Below are 20,394 nucleotides of genomic sequence, written 5' to 3' on the forward strand. Positions count from 1 at the left end.
CCAACTCCTGGCCTCTGAACTGGCTGTTGGGTGACTAGGGAGCTCTAAGAACAACCCTGCTACCTCCCCATCCCCAGATGCATACCTGCAATGGCCACAACCAGGTGGAAACCAAGGATGCTGAGCCAGGAGCCCGCCAGGTGAGGGTCCTCAGCATTGCTGTCCGCAGCCTCCAGTCATGTGGGGTAGGAGAGGGAAAGGGGGGCGGCGGGCGATGGTCAGCTCCAGACAACCACTGAGAACAGGTGCCCTGGTGTTGGGTCTGCGTGTGTGTGTAAGCGGTGCATGTATTAATGTGTGTGTGTATGTGGTTTTGTGAGTGTGTTAATGTCTTTCTGCATATGCTTGTGTGTCAGTCTGTGAGCATGTGGGTAGTGTCTGAATGTGTGATTGGTCTTTCAGTGTGTGATCTGGGTCCGTGTGTGTTTTTTTTTTTTGTGAGGAAGATTAGTGCTCATCTTCCTCTACTTTACATGTGGGATGCTGCCACAGCATGGCTTGAGAAGCGGTGTGTAGGTCTGTGCCCAGGATCCAAACCTGTGAACCCCGGGCCGCCAAAGCGGAGTGCGCAAACTTAACCACTACGACACTGGATCGACCCCTTGTGTCTGTGTGTATTGAGTGTACTAATGGGAACTGAAGAACACGAAGAACCTCATCCCCCGCCCCCTTCCTGTGGTCTCTCTGGTTGTTGTGACCTCCCTGAAGTGCCAGTAACACAACTGGGAGGTGAAGGTCACTCAGGAGGAGGCAGGTGAGACATGGGAAGGTGACAATGTGTTCTGGGGACGAGGCTGTGACATTAGGGATTGTGAGGCTAATGTGACAGGTGGGGGCAGGATCAAGTCGAAAGACCCCTGGTTCTTCCTCAGAGCCTGTACAATCCTGTGGAGTCAGGCTGGGCGTGGGGACATCACTTTTCTCTACCCCTGACCCTCGGTAAGTACCTAGAGAGGGCCGTGAGACAGGATTCTGTGCCACCCCTGCCCTGACCTTCCCTGGCCCCTCCCTGCACCCTCTGGCAGCTCAGTCATGCCAACAGGCTCAGGGCAGAGGGCAAAGGCCAGTCTCAGCTCCCTTTATAAAGAGGGGCCAGGCTGGTCGAACCCTCTGGGTTGGTGAGAGTGCCCTGCCTGGCCTGGTCCTAGGTGCCTGGTGTGGTGAGGGGGTGCCAGTGTGTCCAGAGGAGCCCAGTGCCCACTGACCCAGCCATGGGGCTGCTGACCGGGGAGACACTGGGGCCCCTGGCTGTGGCCGTGGCCATCTTCCTGCTCCTGGTGGACCTGATGCACCGGCGCCAGCGCTGGGCCCCACGCTACCCACCAGGCCCCACGCCCCTGCCTGGGCTGGGCAACCTGCTGCAGGTGGACTTCCAGGACACACTTTGCAGCTTTACTCGGGTGAGGAAGGTGGGGGTGGGCACAGAGGTCCTCGGGACCCACATGGCAGCAGACAGTGGGTGGTGGTGAAGCCACAGGCTGGACAGGGAGCTGGGGGGAAAGGAGGAGGCAGGTTTGAGAGGCCTCCTGGGGGAGGGCATCTGTGCAGGGCCTGGAGGACAGTATGAATTTTCCTATCGAAGGTCAGAGAGGGCAAAGGCCTGGAGGGGGTGGGACTTGGCAGAGGGTTTGGGATGCAGTTGGACAGAGCTTCAGTTGTGTGAAGCCTGAGTCCCTTGTGAGGACAATAGGAGGAAATATCTTGAGATTGGGGGAGAGGAGTCTGGTCATGAGCCCCATTGAAATCAGGAAATCGAGGTTGAGAAGGGACGGTGACCAGGGTCAAATCTTTTGCTGCTGTGAGACCTTGGGCCTCGGTGCTCACCTCCGTGAACCTCAGTTTCGTCACCTGTAAAATGGGATGCTAACTTGGCCTACTGGCAATGTTGGTGACCTCTGCAAAGTCACATTTGGATGCTCTGATTCAACCTGAGGTCCTCAACCATAGAGGATGTGACCACCAGCGTCACAAGGCCAGATAAGGTCCTTGAACTCCCCCTCTGCTGGCTGCCCAAGGGTCCCCTAAAGGGTTGTCCCAGGAGACTGGGACTTGCAGCCTGGGGGTGGGCCAGGCTTGTCGAACACCCTTGACCCTTGGCGTGCAGCTGCGGCGATGTTTCGGGAATGTGTTCAGCCTGCAGCTGGCCTGGACGCCCACAGTCGTGCTCAACGGGCTGGCGGCCATGCGCCAGGCGCTGGTGGACCGCAGCGACGACACCTCCGACTGCCCACCTGTGCCCATCTTCGAGCACCTGGGCTTTGGGCCCCACGCGGAAGGCAAGCAGAGGGGGGGAGGACCGCGGCCCCACGGGGACTGGGCCCACAGTGACCTGAGACCCGGAAGGGCCTAGCGCAGGCTGAGTGGTGGACCTGCGCTGCAGGGAAGAGTCAGTGAATTTGTAGGGGGGCAGCAGGGCTGGCCCCGTGGTTTAGCGGTTAAGTGCGCGGGCTCTGCTGCTGGCGGCCTGGGTTCTGATCCTGGGTGCGCACCGAGGCACCGCTTCTCCGGCCATGCTGAGGCCGCGTCCCACATACAGCAACTAGAAGGACGTGCAACTATGACATACAACTATCTACTGGGGCTTTGGGGAAAAAAAAGGAGAAGGATTAGCATGGATGTTAGCTAATATGGATGTTAGCTCAGGGCTGATCTTCCTCACAACAACAAGAAAAAAACTGCTGTAGGGGCGGCAGGTGGAGGAAGAAGCATGTGCCCATCGCTGGGAGAGGGGTGTGGGCGCGGCGGAGGGCGGGGCCTTGCGGGAGTGGGCGGGGCCGGGCCACTGGGAGCAGGATGGGGATGTCTGGGTGGCGGGAATAAGGAGGGTGGAGTCCATGTGGGCGGATCAGGCGGCGGGCCGGGACCTTCCTTGAACCGAAGAGGTCAAGAGCCGCTTAGAGGACAGCGGGGCAAAGACCTTCCCCTAGTGGCGAGAGCTGAGGAGCAAGGTTGGAGGGCAGAGGGTGGGACCCGACCTCAGCCGGAAGGAGGTGTAAAACAGGCAGAATTTAGTGGTGATGCGGAGGAGAAGCATACTGTGGGGGAAGCGGAGTGCAATACTATGTGAGCAGGTAAAGGTCCCGGGCATGTCCCAGGCGTAGACCGAAGGGCAGGCGAGCCCATCTGCTTGGTGTGCGTGCAGAGGCGGGGCCAGGGCTCACCCGAGCCACGCCCACATCCGCCCCGCCCCCAGGGGGGATCTTTGCCCGCTATGGGCGCGCCTGGCGGGAGTAGCGGCGCTTCTGCGTGTCCACCCTGCGCAACTTCGGCCTGGGCAAGAAGTCACTGGAGCAGTGGGTGACCGAGGAGGCCTCGTGCCTCTGCGCCGCCTTCGCAGACCAGGCCGGTGAGTGCTGGGCTGAGGGACAGGAGACAGGGATGGAGGCTGGGAAGAGGAGATGGAGGCGACCCCCTGACCTGCACCGTCCCCTCCCAGGACGCCCCTTTAGCCCCAACGCCCTCCTGAATAAAGCGGTGGGCAACGTGATCGCCTCCCTGACCTTCGGGCACCGCTTCGAGTACAACGACCTGCGTTTCATCAAGCTATTGGACCTCGCGGAAGAAGGACTGAAGGAAAATTCTGGCTTCGTGCCCGAGGTACTAGGGTAGAGGGCCCCCAGGAGCCATGTCGGCAAGTTCCATGGAGGAGACCTCCACCTGCAATGGGCCTCCGCGGAGGAGGATTTGGATAGAGGTGTTTGGGTCAGCGGGCCCCAGGAGAGGGCTAAGGAACCTGTACCTCCTTCACTGGAAGCCTCCAGAATCCATGAGACGTAGATTTCTGGTTTATACATTTGGGGACCAGGCCAGGAAAGAAGGTCATAGTCGGAACATGGGGAGGAACCAGGTTGCTGGTGGGGACACCCAGGGAGGGGCTGGGACCTGACTGGTGGAGGTGAACACCTGAGCACAGGGAAGACCCAGGGCCCCACATCTGTGGCCAACACAGGTGCTGAACGCCATCCCCGTACTCCTGCACATCCCGCGGCTGGTCGCCAAGGTCTTTCCTAAGCAGAGGGCCTTCATGACGCTGATTGATGAGCTGATTGCTGAGCACAGGATGACCCAGAACCCGGCCCAGCCTCCCCGAGACCTGACTGATGCCTTCCTGGATGAGGTGGAGAAGGTGAGCTGCCAGGGATGAGGACAGTGGTTGTGGGTTGGGGGCCTATGAGGTGAGCCTGGGAAAGGTGGAGCCTGTGTATCACCCAGTGATCCAGCACCTGGGCTGATGGGTACAGAGTGGGAGATAGTTTGGGGGCTCCTCCCTCTGCCCCTGAGCCCACCCTCTCCGCCTGGCCCAGGCCAAGGGGAACCCCGAGAGCAGCTTCAATGACGAGAACCTGCGCCTGGTGGTGGCTGATCTGTTCACTGCTGGGATGGTGACCACCTCGACCACGCTGGCCTGGGCCCTCCTGCTCATGATCCTGCACCCGGAAGTGCAGCGTGAGCCCAGCCTGGGGGCCTGGTGGGCTGGGCCAGGGAGGAGAGGGACAGGCTGGGGGCCCTGAGCTTGGTTGGGCCACCAGGAGCTCTGAGCAGAGGCTGGGCCCTGGCTCCGGGGTCAGAGTGACCTCCCCCTCCCTGTGGGCACAGCCCCTGCACAGGAGTCAGGAGGAGGTCGGGGTCCAGCCCCCTGGGTTCTGACCACTGTGGGGACGCTTGTCTGTGCAGGCCGTGTCCAACAGGAGATCGATGAGGTGATAGGGCAAGTGCAGCGACCAGAGATGGGGGACCAGGCCCACATGCCCTTCACCATGGCTGTGGTCCATGAGGTGCAGCGCTTTGGGGACATCATCCCACTGGGCTTGCCCCACATGACATCCTGTGACATTGAAGTGCCGGGCTTCCTCATCCCCAAGGTAGGCCTGCGGCCCTCTTCACCCCAGCTCAGCTCCACCTGCCCCCTGGAGCCCCAGCGTGGCCATTGCCAAGTGTGACCAGGACTGGAACCCAGGCCACCTGATCCTCATTTCCACAGGCACCAACTCTCCAGCCTGGGTGGGTGTGGGGAGGAAGCAGAGGCAGGGCGGGCCAGGTCCATTCAGAGCCTGCAGTCTGGGTAGGGGAGGACAAACCAAAATTTGCCACAGTTGGAGCAGCCATGCATGCCGGGACAGGTGGCAAAGAGGGTGACTATGGGAGACACATCACTTGGCCTTGCCATGGGGACGGGGAGAGTTGGGGGAAGCTCTTGGGCTGAGACTGACTTGAAAGAGTCCAGGCGTGTGCCAGGCACAGAGTGTGGCCCATTTGTGCTTGGTGGCAGGGGTCGGGGGGTCCTCCAGCCCAGACCCTACCCAGGCCAGGCATCTCCTGCCAGGGGACGATGCTCATCACCAACCTGTCATCGGTGCTGAAGGACGAGACCGTCTGGAAGAAGCCCTTCCGCTTCCACCCCGAGCACTTCCTGGACGCCCAGGGCCGCTTCGTCAAGCAGGAGGCCTTCATGCCCTTCTCAGCAGGTGCCTGTGGGGAGCCTGGCTCGCTGTCCCCTCCTGAGGGAGATTTGAGACATAGAGCCCAGGCCCCCAGGCTCACTGACCCCCCCATACCCACCCACAGGCCGCCGCTTGTGCCTCGGGGAGCCCTTGGCCCGCATGGAGCTCTTCCTCTTCTTCACCTGCCTCCTGCAGCGCTTCAGCTTCTCGGTGCCCGCTGGGCAGCCCCGCCCCAGCGACCACGGTGTCTTTGGCATCCTGGTGACCCCGTCCGCCTTCCTGCTCTGTGCGGTGCCCCGCTAGAGGGGGACACCAAGCCCCCAACCTGCTCCTTGAAGGGGCCCTGATGTCCAATAAATTAGTGTGATGGCTCCAAACTGGCTTGAGTCCCACCAGGCCCCTGATCAGCCCCTGACAGAGGGGCAGCCTCAGCAGCCCTCCCAGGGCCAGCTCCTACCCCTGCCTGATCCAGCCTTACCTGTCATCTGACCCCATTTGAAGATGGGTATACTGAGGCTCAGAAGGTGACAGCTTACCCCCTAGTCATCCATGGAGACCCAGCACTGGCTTCCCTGGTTGGTAACTAAGTCCATGTAGAAGTCTTGACTCCTGGGTGTCAGGAAGCGGGAGGAGTGTGAATGGGCTTCTGATAGGAATCAGCCCAATCCCTGGCTGGGTGAGCACCCTCAGCTTCAGGGATTCACTACAAGGCCTCACAGGGGTCAGAAAAACTGTTACACTCACGGTTATGATCTTTCCAGAGAAATGATCCGGATAGAATCAGCAGTGGTCAAAGGCACATAGGTGGAGTTCAGAAAGAGCAGGCCCAAGCTTCCAGTTGTGTCTCTAGAGGATTCATGCAGACAGTGCTCAGTTCTCCCAGCAATGATGTGTGACACAGCAGAGAGTATTGCTCACCAGGGAAGCTCACTCGACTCTAGGTGTCCAGGGATTTGGTTGGGGGTCAATTAGACTCAGAGAGCCACATGACTGTCCTGAGTTACTCAGTCTCCAGTGCCTCTCAAGGTCAAACAGTGTGTCCCCAGGCCCCCCCATCAATCACATTGTTGGCAGAAACTGTGTGGTGTGACCCCAGGCCCCAGGTACGGAGACATTTTGGTCAGGCAGGACATCCCATAGCGTAGGCAGTGTTTCTGTGGAGGTCGTCAAGAGCCAGGCATTTTGTTTGGAATGTGCAGGGATTGAAAACCGCAAACCTACTGAGTAAAATTTTTACTGCACAGGCCACCCCCCTGGTTTTTGGCTCCTACAACACAATTGTCTTATTTGTTTATCTACATTTTGTATGTGTGTGTGTGCCAAAATATACAGGGCATAAAATTTCCAATCTTAATATTTTGAGTGTACAGTTCAATGCTATTAAGTTCTCATCTTGTGCAGCCATCACATCACCCATCTCCAGAACTCTTTCATCTGGCAAAACTGAAACCCTGTCCCCTTAGACAATAACTCCCCCTGCCCCCTCCCAGGAGCCCCTGGCAACCACCGTTCTACTCTCTATGTCTGTGAATGTGACTACTCTAGGGACCTCACATGAGGGGAATCATACAGTATTTGTCCTTTTGTGACTGACCTATTTCACTTACCATGATGTCCTCAAGGTTCATCTATGTTGTGACATGTGTCAGCATTTCCTTTTTTTTTTTCCCAGTGAGGACGATTCGCCCTGAGCTGAGAACCCTTGCCAATCTTCCTCTTTTTTGCTTGAAGAAGACTTGTCCTGAGCAAATGTTTGTGCCAGTCTTCCTCTATTTTGTATCTGGGATGCCTCCACAGCATGGCTGGTGAGTGGAGTATGTCTGCACCTGGGATCTGAACCCGTGAACCCCGGGCCGCCGAAGCGGAGCGAGCAGAACTTGAACCACTCGGCTATGGGACTGGCCCAGATTTCCCTCCTTTTTTAGGCTGAATAATACTCCACTGTATGTATAGACCACATTTTGCTTATCCCTTCCTCCGTCGATGGACACTTGGGTTGCTTCTACCTCTCAGCTGTTGTGAACACTGCTGCTGTGAACATGGGGGAAAATATTTCTTTGAGACTCTGCTTTCAATTTGTGGATATATAACCACAGGACTGTTTTCCACAACAGCTGTGCCATTTTACATTCCCACCAGCAGTGCACAAGGGTTCCGACTCTCCACACACTCGCCAACACTTGCTAGTTTCTGTTTTGATGATAGTAGCCATCCTATGGTTGTGAGGTGGGATCTCATTGTGGTTTTGATTTGCATTTCCCTACTGATGAGTGATGTGGAGCATCTTTTCATGTGCTTCTTGTCCATTTGTATATCTCTTTTTTGAAATGTCTTTCAAGTTCTTTGCCCATTTTAAAATCGAGTTGTGTGTTTTACTGTTGTTGCTTTTGGGTTTTAGGAGTTCTCTCTATATTCTAGATATGAATCCCTTATCAGATACTGTCATGTGCTGCATAACAACGTGTAGGGGTGATGACTGCATGTATGACAGGGCCACATAAGGTTAGTACCGTACAGCCTAGGTGTGTGGTAGGCTATTCCACCTACATTTGTGTACGTACACTCTATTTTGTTCACACAACGACGAAATTGCCTGATGATGCATTTCTCAAAATGTGTCCCCGGGGCCGGCTCCGTGGCTTGGCGGTTAAGTGCGTGCGCTCTGATGCTGGCGGCCCGGGTTCGGATCCTGGGCGCGCCCCGAGGCACCACTTCTCCGTCCAACGTGAGGCCGAGTCCCACGTACAGCAACTAGAAGGATGTGAACCTATGACATACAACTATCTACTGGGGCTTTGGGGGGAAAAACTGAATAAATAAAATCTTTAAAAAAAAAAAAAAAAAAAAAAAATGTGTCCCCGTCATTAAGTGATGCGTGACTTTATATGATTTGAAAATATTTTCTCCCATTCTGCACGTTAGCTTTTTATTCTGTTGATAGTATCATGATATGCAATATGTTTTAATTTTTGTGAAGTCCACCTTGTCTACTTTTTTTTTTCCTGAGGAAGATTCATGCTGAGTTAAGGTCTGTGCCAATCTTCCCCTATTTTGTAGGTGGCCCTCCACCACAGCATGGCCACTGACGAGTGGTGTAGGTCTGTGCCCTGGAACTGAACCCGGGCCGCTGAAGCAGAGCATGCCAAACTTAACCACTAGGCCACAGGGCCGGACCCCTCTACCTTTTTTTTTGTTGCCTATGCCTTTGGTGTCATATCCAAGAAATTACTGCCAAATGCAATGTTGAGAACCTTTTGTCCTTCTAAGAATTTTCTTAGTTTTCTTCTAATAATTTTCTGGTTTTGTCTCTTACATTTAGATCTTTGATCCATTTTGAGTTAATGTTTGTAAATGGTGCTAGGTGAAGGTCCAACTTCATTCTTTTGCATTAAGATATCCAGATTTCCCAGCAGCATTTGTTGAAAAGACTGTCCTTTCCACATTGAATGGTCTTGGCACCTGTGTCAAAATCATGCATGAGGGTCTGTTTCTGGGCCTTCTAGTCTCTTCGTTGGTCTACGTCTCTGTCTTTATGCCGCTACCACAGTGTGTTGATTACTGTAGCTTTGTAGTAAGTTTTGAAATCAGGAAGTATGAGTTTTATTCTTCTTTTTCAAGGTGGTTTTGGCTATTTGGGTCCCTTGTGATTCCATATGAATTTTAGGATTGATTTTTCTATTTCTGCAAGAGGTCATTGGGATTTTGATAGGAATTGCATTAAATCTGGAGATTTTATTGAGTAGTCTTGATGTTTTTACAATAGCAATTCTTACAGTCCGTGAGCCTAGGATATCTTTCAATTTACTTGTGTCTTCTTTATTTCTTTCAGCAATGTTTTGTAGTTTTCATGGTACAAATGCTTCACCTCTTTGGTAAATTCCTAAGTATTTTATTCTTTTTGATGCTATTTTAAATCAAATTATTTTCTTAATTTCCTTTTCGGATTGTTCATTGTCAGTGTGTAGAAATACAGCGGATTTTTATTTATTTATTTTTGATGAGGAAGATTTGCCATGAGCTAACATCTGAGCCAATCTTCCTCTATTTTTTATGTGGGTTGCCACCACAGCATGGCCGCTGATGCGTGGTGTAGATCCGTGCCTGGGAACTGAACCCGGGCTGCTGAAGCAGAGTGTGCTGCAGATAACCGCTATGCCACCAGGGCTGGCCCACAGCTGAGTTTTGTGCATTGATTTTGTATCCTGCTACTTTGCTGAATTTGTTTAGAAGTTATCACATGGTTCATTGTGGAATCTTTGGGTTTTTCTACATACAAGATCGTATCATCTGTGAACAGGCATAAAGTTACTTCTTTTTCTTTCTTTCTTTCTTTCTTTCTTCCTTCCTTCCTTCCTTCCTTTCATGAGGAGATCAGCCCTGTGCTAACATCTGCCAATCCTCCTCTTTTTTTGCTGAGGAAGACTGGCCCTGGGCTAACATCCATGCCCATCTTCCTCCACTCTATGGGATGCCGCCACAGCATGGCTTGACAAGCGGTGCGTTGGTGCGCGCCCAGGATCCGAACCTGCGAACCCCGGACCACCACAGCAGAGTGCGCGCACTTAACCACTACACCACCGAGCCGGTCCTCTTTTTCTTTCTTAATTCCCCTGGCTAGAACTTTCAGTGCTCTGATGAATGGAGGTGGCAAAAGTGGGCATCCTTTCTTTGTTCCTGATGTTAAAGGAAAAGCTGTCAGTGTTTCACCATTGACTATCATGCTTGCTGTGGGTTTTCCTATATGGCTTTTGTTATGTTGAGGTAGTTTCCTTCTGTTCCTAGTTTGTTGAGTGTTTTTAGCATGAAAGAGTGTTGAGTTTTGTCAAATGCTTTTTCTGCATCAATGGAGATGATCATGTAGTTTTTGTCCTTCATTCTGTTAATGTGGTGTATAACACTGATCAGTTTTCTTATGTTGTCATTCTTGAATTCCATTAATAAACCGCACCTGCTCATAATCCTTTCCCACTTGTATAATCCTTTTAATAAGCTGCTCAATTTGGTTGGCTAGTGTTTTCTTGAGGATTTTTGCATCAATGTTCATAAGGGATATTGGTCTCTAGTTTTCTTTTCTTGTAGTGTCTTTATCTGGCTTTGATATCAGGGTAATGCTGGCCTCCTAGAATGAGTTAGGAAGTGTTCCCTCCTCTTCCACTTTGTGGAAAACTTTGAGTAGGATTGGTGTTAGTTCTTCTTTAAATGTTGGGTAGAATTCAACAGTGAAGCCATTGTGTTAAGAGCATTTCTTTGTCAGGAGATTTTTGATTACTTATTCAATCTCCTAATTAATTAAAGGTCTACTCAGATTTTCTATTTATTTATGATTCAGTCTTGGTAGCTTTTGTATTTCTAGGAATTTGTCCATTTCATCAATAGGTTATTCAATTTGTTGGCCTGTGGTTGTTCACAGTTCTCTCTTATAATGCTTTTTTTCCTGTAGAATCAGTGGTAACGTCCCCACTTTCATTTCTGATGTTAGTAATTTGAGTCTTCCCTCTTTTTTTCTTAGTCCATCCAGCAAAATTTTTGTCAGCTTTGTTGATCTTTTTGAAGAATCAACTTTAGGTTTAATTGATTTTCTCTATTATTTGTTTAGTCTCCATTTCATTTATGTCTCTCTACATTATTTCCTTCATTCTGCTAGCTTTGGGATTAGTTTGCTCTTCTTTTTCTAGTTCTTTAAGTTATAGAGTTAGGAAATTGATTTGAGATCTGGAACAATGTGTGCAATTACAGTTATAGGCTTCCCTCTGAAGATGACTTTTGCTGGGATGCATAAGTTTTGGTATATCGTGCTGTCATTTTCATTCATCGCAAGCTATTCTCCTTTCTCTTATTTCTTCATTCAACCGTTGGTTGTTTATGAATGTGTTGTTTAGTTTCCACATATTTGTGAATTTTCCAATTTTCTTCTGTTATCAATTTCTAGGTTGTTTTGGACAAGTATTGTGATAAATCTCGAGCCAATCGTGCATGGCTTGCATGCACAGGCGGCATATCAGCCGCTTCATCTGGAAAGTTCCACATGGCATTTAAAGGAGGGGAAGAATAATCGCCCTTCTCAGGTTAAAGGAAACTTCAGTTGTTTCCTGATTTTGCCCTACCCCGACTTGGACTACGTTCTAGGTGACCAGAGGTCACAGAGGTGCTTTCTGTTTCCCAGCAGAGTCTTTCCCTTTGGGAGCATCCCTGACATAACTGGCTGTAACTGAGACCAGATGAAATCTGAGCTTGGTGCAGTGTCAGCATTTCCCCCCACCTTCTCCTTTATTTTCATTTTAGCTAATTATATTTAGAAATAACAACGGGATTGTATGTTAGCCTATTTTGGGGGGTTGCTTGTATTTCTTTTGCATTTTCTTACATATCCAGCGAGCCAGCCCCTCACAGCTTGGCTCTATCATTTCCCAGTTCCATAGATCACTTGTACCTGCAGTAACTGACCACAGCGCAGCTGCTGCGTCACACCACAAGCGATGCAGAAACCATTCAGGAAAGAAGGTTCATCGACAGCCACCTCCCATTCTTCGTTTTCCCAAACTTGGCATTCACCATGTTCCAGTGAGTCACGGTTATTCTTGGGAATGCCAGTGCTGAAGCCAACTGTGTCAGGGGTCTGCAAGACCATCTTAGATTCAATCATTTGCTGGAGGACTCACAGACTTCAGAAATGCTGTTATATTCATGGTTATTGTCTTAGTCTGTTTGGGATACTGGAACAAATACCATAGAATGAGTGGCTTATAAACAACATTTATTCCTCACAGTTTTGGAGTCTGGGAAGTCCAAGATCAAGACTCTGGCAGATGTGATGTCTGGAGAGGGCCCAATTTATGACTCATAGATGGTCACCTTTTCACTGTGTCCTCACCTGGTGGAAGGGTCAAGAGATCTCTCTGGGTTCTCTTTTATAAGGGCACCAATCCCATTCATGAGGACTCTATCCTCATGAACTAATCACCTCCCAAAGGCCCCACTAGCAAATACCATCACATCGGGATTAGCTTTCAACATATGAATTTAGGGGGAAATATTCCATCTATAGCAGCTATGATTTATCACAGTGAAAGAATACGAATTTGAATCAGCAAAGGTAAGACACATAGGAAAGATAGACAGACACATAGGAGAGCCCGGCACAGGTTTCCATTTGTCCTCTTCCAGGAGAGTCATACAGACAATATTTAATTTCCCAGCAACAATGTGTGATACGTGCACAGAATATTGCCAGTCAAGGAAGCACACTCAGGCCTCAGTGTCCAGGGATTTTATTGGGGTTGGTGTCATAGGCATGAGGCACTTGTGTGGCTGACAGGAGTGACTAAGTCTCCATCCCCTCCTGGGGCCAGACTGATACAGGGAGATGCAGGGTCCCCCTACATGTCACATTGTTAGCATGAATGATCTGGCATGGCCTTAGGCTCCAGGAAAACAAAGGCATGGTTATCCAGCAGAATATTCACAGAGCATAAAGGTCATCTCCCAGGAGCTGGTCGGGGGCCAGTCACTGCTTTACAAGTCTCAGGATGTGAACCCTTCAAACCTGCAGGCTTTACCCTTTACTGCAAGGGACTCTCTTGGACTAGATGACCACAATCCAGGCCCAACTCCAGCCACCTCAAAATGGGCCTAGCCTCAGCCAGCACCATCAAGTCAGCTGCCCCACTTCATCTACGACACCCCGATAGGTGGGGATCTCAGGGATGGCCAGGAAGGGTTGTGCTGGGTTAACACTGGTCTCAGTCCTCAGGTATCAGAGCCCTCCCTGGGAAGCCTGATGGCACTTTAGAAATGAGCACCTCCCTGAGCCTCTCAGTCACCCCAACGTAGAATGGTCCCCTTTTCCCACCCCTCAGGGATGCTCATGTCCAGGCTCCTGCCCAGTAGGGGTTCCTCACAGAGAGGCTGGAGCTGGAGGAAGACACTTGTCTGTGCTCCAACCCAGGGCACTGTCCTCGGAGTGGCGGGGTCAGGCTGGGCTCTCAGGAGGCTTGGCCACGGTCCGGGGATGAGCCCTCTGGGCTGCAGGCATGTGTAGGGACAGGGGTCAACCTTGGACACATGTGACGGTGCAATGGCCAGAGGACAAGGAGGTCATGTGGGGACCTTGGAGGAGCACACCCTGGCTCTAGGCCTTGCTCTGTCAGGACACGCTGTGACCCTGGGCCAGTCTCTCCCTGCCCTGGGCTTCGGTTTCCCCTTCAGCCAATGAATGGTTGTACTAGATGGCCTTTGGGGCCTGTCATCCTGCTCTGACTCTGTGGCTGTGACCTTGTCAGCCTAGAGCCCTGGCTGAGGGCAGGGACTGCCATCCTCCACCTGTCCCCATCCCTACAATTGACTGAGCACAGGGGCAGTGCTCAGGGGTTTCTAATGACTGTTGCTTACCCAAGTCCTCGGCAGACCCCCTGGTGCATTTAGGTAACAGCTTAGGTACCACCAACACTCAGAGTAGAAGCAGCCCCTCCCAGCCTGTTTTCCCAGAGGAGCCCCACTCAACAGCATCCCTAACAGGGGTTCCACCAGCGTCTTCCACATGCCCGCATGACAGGGAGCTCCCAGCTCTCAGCACTCAGGGAACTTGCGGTGTCCCTGGGCACTGAGTCAGAAAGTCAGCCAGGTCCCCTTCAGCCTCTCCAGAGCATCCACTGTCGAGTCAGGGCTCGGTGGCAGGAGGGGCTGTTCCTGCCACTTGTTGGAACAGGGAGTGTGGACGGAGCCACACTGAGTTTGTGAAGACATGAGGCCCCTGAGAGGAGGCAGGCAGGCCTGCAGAAGCAGCAACTCTCTGGATTTATTGATAGTTTTTCATTTGTGGTTCTGAGTCTTGGGGACTTCAGAGGCTGGGAACCAGCCCTGCCACAGCTTCCTCAGGGGCTGGGGTACCCAGTCACTGGATTTTCCTCCTTGCTTACCCCTCAGAGGACTCTAAAAAGCACAAGCAGACATGCCCTGCAGGTCCCTTGCTGGGAGGACCTTACCCCAGGGCCAGGGGAGCAGATCAGCATTGATAAAAGGCTAGGTACTCCTCCAGTCCAAGGGGAGAGGCCTCGAGTTCCTGCCAACCAGGAAGGCAGCAGGAGGCAGGGGAGGCTCATTCAGGAAGGTCGGGACATCTGGTTATTTGGGCTTCTTCCCCACAATGAGGGGTGTGACTCCATTTTTTTGGTGTTTGACTTCTGATAGCCTTCAAGCATCATTTCTGTCTCTTCCCCTGCCCCACATATCTGGGCCAGCTGATAATAAATCCTGGTGCTCTCTCTTTTGGTTCTACTAGAGTTTCAAACCACGAGGCCTCCATCTTTACACATGAGCCCTCATCTCAGCCCATCACCAAACCACAGTAAATGTCCAGGCCAGTCTCCTTTCCTGGCTCTCTCAAGCCATTTTGTTCCTGCTTGAGAGGCCAGTCCCGCTCTGCCCAGAGACCTCAATGATGCCAACAGTGAAGCTTTTCATACACTCCTGGTGTCGGAATGAGTGTCATCAGTCCACATCCAAATCAAATTTTGAGTGGGTGGTCTCGCCTGCTTTGCAGGGTGACCATAACTAGAACCTAAAGACTTGCAGAGTTATAAAGAAGAAAGACGTCTCAGTAGGAGGAATTCAAGTAGCATCAGACTTCTCAACACCAACATTTGATGTAGAGGACAATGAGAAAGGTCATTAAAATTCTGCAGGGAAGTTATTTCCAATCTAGAACTCTAAACCCAGCTGAACTATTACTCAAGTATGAATGGAGACATTTAAGACGTCTAAGGTCTCATAAACACCCTCAGGAGAGCAGTGATATCAGCAAAAGTGGCAGAGCTCTGAAAATCGGCCACTGAGGAAGAGAAATGGAAAAACAGGCAAAATGATCAGATACCACTTCAGAAGTCTGGGAATTAACCAAAAGCTCACGGTTACTCAGGAACATTTTTCTCAAGACAATGGATGAATCTCAGAATGAACAGCAAGCTCTGTGGCATTTCCACTTGTCTGGTCCTCTCCTCCACTCTCCAGCTCAGCAGGGGCCTTGAAAAAAACCGCCCACACCCAGGGAAGCCTCCCGAGGGAGCACAGGACATGGAGCATTTTCAAAGCTTCCTTCCCAAAGAATTGTCACTATTTCCCTGGCTGGGGGTTCCCCGGAAGACCCCATGTGCAGGGCTGTCTGTGTGAGCTGAGAGCTCCCCTCGTGCAAACAGCCTTTTCTCAGGAGAGTTTGTTGAAGGTAATCAGAGGCCACTGTTGAAAATCAAAGCTGCCTGAGACAATGGATAAGAGTTGGGGCAAATGATACACTAACCACAAAGATTAAAAGGAGAAGCTGGGGTATGAGGTGTCCACAGGGGCTTTGAAAAACCTATCACACATTCCTGGGAATCTAAGAGGCCGTATACTCATATGTAGGGCTGTGTGCAGCTGTGTGCCTACTCAGGAAACACCTGGGGGAGGGGGTGGCCCTCAGCTCTCACCTCTGAGTGACCCTGAGATTCTGTGCAAACAAGAAGTGGAGGCTGAGGGAAAGTTGTAAACTCTAAAGCCAGTGCCTGGCTGAGTGTTGAAAGTATGTCCCAACACACAGAGAGCACCTCTGTGCACAAAGACTGGGAGTTATTGGTTCCAGACATTTAAGGAAATCTCTAACCAATCATTAGCTGACGACGAAACTAACTGAGTAGACACTTCAGTGGCCACACAGAACAAGGAATAGAGACTTTATAGAATCAGTTTGGAAAAGTCACTAAGCATAGAAAGAACTACAATGATAACAAACAACCACGACACAAACCTTGGGGAGCAAAGAGAATCTATTTCCAGAGTCACCACAATATCTTCTTTGAATTGTACAGTTTTCAAAAAAAAATCACAAGACATGCAAAGAAATAGGAAAGTATGGCCCATACATAGGAAAAGGGAATGAATGGAAACTGTCCTTGATGGTGGAGTTGCTGGACACAGACTGCATATCAGCTACTTCAATATGTTCACAGAACTAAGAGAAACCGCGTCTAAAAAATAAAGGAGAGTGGGAGCACGATGTCTCACCTATTAAAGAATAGCTGTAATGAGACCCAAATTTTAAAAAGGAGCCATGTGGAAATTCTGGAGTTGAAAAGTACAATAAGTGAAATGGAAGTTCACTGCAGGAACTCAAGGGCAGATTTCAACAGGAAGAAGAAAAATCAGCGAACATGAGGACAGTCAGCTGAGCTGATCCAGGCTGAGGAAAAGAAACAAGAGTGAAGAACCATGAGCAGAGATTCAGAAACCTGTGGGCACCATCAAGCATACTGCACACACATAATGGGAGTCCTAGCAGAAGAAGAGAGAGGTAAAGGAATAAGAGGAATATTGAAGAAATATTGAATACTGAATACTCCCGAAACTGGATGAAAAACATTAATATGCACATCCAAGAAGCTGAGTGAACTCCAAGTGGGATAAAATCAGAGATCTACACTGGCACACATCACAGTCAAATGGTCAAAGACTGAGAGAATTTTGAAAGCAGCAAGGAAGATGTGAGATGCTCCTCATCATGAACAAAGGATCTGTGCTCAATAACATTGACGTCAGATTTCTAATCAGAAACCACGGAGGCCAGAAAGCCATGGGATGACAATATCCCTCAGGAAGTGACTGAAGGATGTCACAAGCTTGGGAAAGGGCCTCTGGGCTCCACCAATTGTCCAGTCAGGATAAATGGGGAGCTCAGAGAACAACCCTGTTGCCCTGATGCCCAGATTTAAATTTACCACGGCTACACCAGAGCCTAGGAATCTGGGCTGTGCTGCAAGCCGGGTGAGGACCCTGAGCCCCGCAGGGAGCAGCCTCCACCAGAAGAGGTCCCGCCCAGGCGTCCACGGGCCTCACTGAGAACCAGGACACTGGTGCTGGGTCTGCGTGTGTGTGTGTGAGAATCTGTGCACCTTGAGTGCAAGTGTGAGTTTGTATGTTCATGTGAGTGTTGCCTGAGTGTGGGTGGCTTTGTGCATATGTAGATTTCTGTGTGGTGGGTCTGTGTGTGTGAGTGCACGAGTGAGCATGAAAGTAAGAGTCTGGGAATGGATGAGTGGTTTGTGTGTGATTAGGTGTGTCTGTCTGTGTGTGTCAAGTGTGCAGTGTGAGGTGCCCAGGACAAATGGAGACCCTCAGCCCTCTCTTTCTCCCTGCCATCCCCTACAGGTGTGGTCATGAGGCCAGATAAAGTCTTTGCACATGCTCTGTGGGGTCCCAGGTCTCCCCCAAGGCTAGCGCCAGGAGACGGGGGCCTGCAGCCTGGTGGGGTCTGGTTGACCAACGCCCTTGACCCTCTGTGTGCAGTTGCGGTGCCACTTCGGGGACGTGTTCAGCCTGCAGCTGGCCTGCACACCCGTGGTCGTGCTCAGTGGCTGGCGGCCATACATGAGGCGCTGGTGGACCACAGCGAGGACTTGCTCTCTGCTCCTCAGTCGCCACACTTGGGCTGGGGGCGGAACACAAGGCAAACGGAGGAGGGGCAGACCCTGTCCCAGCGGTACTGGGCCTGCAGTGACCCGAGACAAGCCAGGCCTAACCTACGTGGGTCTCAAATGTGGGGCACAGAGAAAGACTAGCGAATGGTGGGCCCAGGGCATGGAGGAAGGAGCCTGTACCAGAGTTGGTGCAGGAGGAGTGTGAGCCTGTCACAGGACCCCGCCTGTAGGGAAAGAGGGCAGGACTGTGCGAGCAATGACAGGGGGCGGGGCCAGGATCCTTTTGCTGTTGGAAGGCGGGGTCAAAGTGGATGGGACTGAGGGCGGGGGAGGACAAGGCAGTGGGTGGTGGCGGGTTGGCAGGGGGTGGGCCTCACCCAAAGAGGTGGGACTGTCTGAGCAGGTGTACAGGGCGGGCCTGTCAAAGGGGCAGGACTGTGAGACCAGGGCAGGGGGCGGGGCCGGGACCCACATACGCACATCATCATCACCCAGAGTCCATAGTTTACATCAGGGTTCACTCTTGGTGCTGTATATTCTATGAGTTTGGACAAATGTACACTGACATATATCCACCATGATAGGATCATACAGAGAAGTTTCACTGCTCTGAAAATCCTCTGTGTCCTCCTGTTCCCTCCCCCCAGCTCTTGGCAAACACTAATCGTTTTTCTATCTCCATAGTTTTCCCTTTTCCAGAATGTCATTTAAGTGAACTCTTACACCATGTAGGCTTTTCAGATTGCCTTCTTTCACTTGGTAATAGAGACTTAAGGCTTTCCACGACTTGATGGCTCATTTCTTGTGAGTGCTGAAGAATGTTTCATTGTTGGGATGTATCACAGTTTATCCCTTCACCTGCTGAAAGACATCTTGCTTGCTTCTGAAGTTTGGCAATTTTGAATAAAGCTGCTGTGAACATCCCTGTGCAGGTTTCTTTGTGGACATACTCAACTCCTTTGAGTCAATATCAAGGAGTGTGATTGCTGGATCATATGGTAAGAATGTTGAGTTTTAAGGAACCGCCAAACTGTCTTCCAAAGTGGCTGTGCCATTTTGCATTCTCACCAGCAATGTATGAGACCGCCTGTTTCTCCGCATCCTCCCAGCATTTGGTGTTCTCAGTGTTCTGGATTTGACCATTCTAATAGGCGTGTCGTGGCCCAGGGAGAGGGAGGAGGCCAGCAAAGGGGGAGGCTTGAGATCTATTCCTTGTGGTCCTCAGCAGGCCTGCGAGGGTGTAAAGAAATTACATCATCCCTACTTGCTTTCCATCCCCTTGTCTTCTAGAAAGAGTTTGAGCAGCTGATGTTCAAGAACAAATGATAATGAGGAGGAGGAAGCAGGCCCCCTCCTCTGGGGACAGTCACATCCTATGCTAAGCCACCCTAGTCCCCTGAGCTTCCTGGCAGCTCAGTCAACAAGGGCGAGTGCCCACCCCACATGTCTCTGAGTCAGGAAAGTGGACACAGGCACGAGGAGATTCACCACCTGAGTGGCCTCCAGAGCGAGGAGGTCAAGGACCAGTTTGAACCAACTTAGGAAGAGTCTCCTGGCCTCTGAACTGGGTGGTTGTGTGACTAGCGAGCTCTGGGAATAAGCCTGCTGCCTCCCCACCCAGATTTAAACTTGCAAAGGCCACGACCAGGTGGTAACCATGGAAGCTGAGCCAGGAATGTTCTCAGATCACTGCCAGCAGCCTCCGTGTGGGGAGCAGCGGGGTCGGCTCCAGGCAACCACTGAGAACAGGTGCCCTGATGCCGGGTCTGTGCGTGTAAGTGCTGCACGTATTAATATGTGTGTTTGTGTGTGGTTTTGTGGGTGTGTAAATGTGTGTACATGTGCTTAGGTGTCAGTCTGTGAGCGTGTGGGTAGTGTCTGAATGTGTGAGTGGTTTGTGAGTGTTGAATTCTGTGTCTGGGTATTGAATGTACTAGTGTGAAGTGAGGGACACGGAGGACTCATCCCCCCCAAACTCCCTGTGTCCTTCTGATCATTGTGACCTCCCTACAGCACAAGCTAGTACCTGAGAGGTGAAGGTCACTCAAGAGGAGGCAGGTGAGACATGGGAAGGCAAGAATGTGTTCTGGGGATGAGGCTTTGACCACATTAGGGAGTGTGAGCCTGACATGATGTGGGGGGACATCAAGTCCAAAGACCCCTTCCTCGGAGCCTGTGCAATGCTGGAGAATCAGGCTGGGGGTGGGGACTTCCCTTTTCTCCCTCCCCCACCAAGGTTAAGCACCTGGAGAGGGCATCAGGGAGAGGATTCTGCGGCCAGCCCTGCACTGACCTTCCCTGGGCCCTCCCTGCACCCTGTGGCAGCAGTCATGCCAACAGGTAGGCTCAGGGCAGAGGGCAAAGGCCAGTCTCAGCTCCCTTTATAAAGATGGGCCAGGCTGGTCAAACCCTCAGGGTTGGTGAGAGCGCCCTGTCTGGCCTGGTCCTAGGTCCTGGTGTGGTGAGGGTGCCAGTGTGTCCAGAGGAGCCCAGTGCCCAGTGAGGCAGCC

At 51.6% G+C, this 20,394-nt stretch overlaps 1 pseudogene across 1 annotated transcript; it reads left to right on the top strand.

Moving 5' to 3' along the window:
- Nucleotides 1–1,211: 1,211 nt before the first annotated feature.
- Nucleotides 1,212–7,814, top strand: LOC101393081 (cytochrome P450 2D14-like; annotated as a pseudogene). Its single transcript, XR_015556295.1, has 9 exons — nt 1,212–1,400; nt 2,105–2,276; nt 3,194–3,346; nt 3,437–3,597; nt 3,950–4,126; nt 4,305–4,446; nt 4,675–4,862; nt 5,270–5,465; nt 5,566–7,814. The product of XR_015556295.1 is annotated as a cytochrome P450 2D14-like (transcript).
- Nucleotides 7,815–20,394: the final 12,580 nt, after the last annotated feature.

The sequence above is a fragment of the Ceratotherium simum genome, chromosome 25 (genome assembly GCF_057802395.1).
Source record: "Ceratotherium simum simum isolate JZ-2026a chromosome 25, ASM5780239v1, whole genome shotgun sequence".
Taxonomy (NCBI): domain Eukaryota; kingdom Metazoa; phylum Chordata; class Mammalia; order Perissodactyla; family Rhinocerotidae; genus Ceratotherium; species Ceratotherium simum.